The sequence below is a fragment of the Gopherus evgoodei genome, chromosome 16 (genome assembly GCF_007399415.2).
Source record: "Gopherus evgoodei ecotype Sinaloan lineage chromosome 16, rGopEvg1_v1.p, whole genome shotgun sequence".
NCBI lineage: Eukaryota > Metazoa > Chordata > Testudines > Testudinidae > Gopherus > Gopherus evgoodei.
In genome coordinates this window covers 8781611-8781934 of record NC_044337.1, presented here as the reverse complement: position 1 = coordinate 8781934, position 324 = coordinate 8781611, and positions in this window count along the sequence as shown.

The window sequence follows — 324 nt, the reverse complement described above, 5'->3', positions numbered from 1 at the left end:
TTTAAATGGTCATTTCTCTTTTTGCCTCCTGCTTTTCTCCTCCTAGTTGCCTCATTGTGAGTTAAGCCCAGGGAAGGTACCACTGTTAAGCTAAGACACTCTCCTCACAGTGCACCTGTCCAGGACAGGTAATTTTCAGCCGCCTGATATTAGCACTTCTGTGAAGTGTGTCCATGAAGGCAAAATTCAAGCAGTTAAAGAAATCCACAGGGCTCTTTGTTTCTAGAATGGGGTACGGTGGCATTATTCTTTCATCATGATACAATCCCAATAGATTTCTACACCTGATTGAAATATACATAAAAATCAAGTAATCAATTCTTA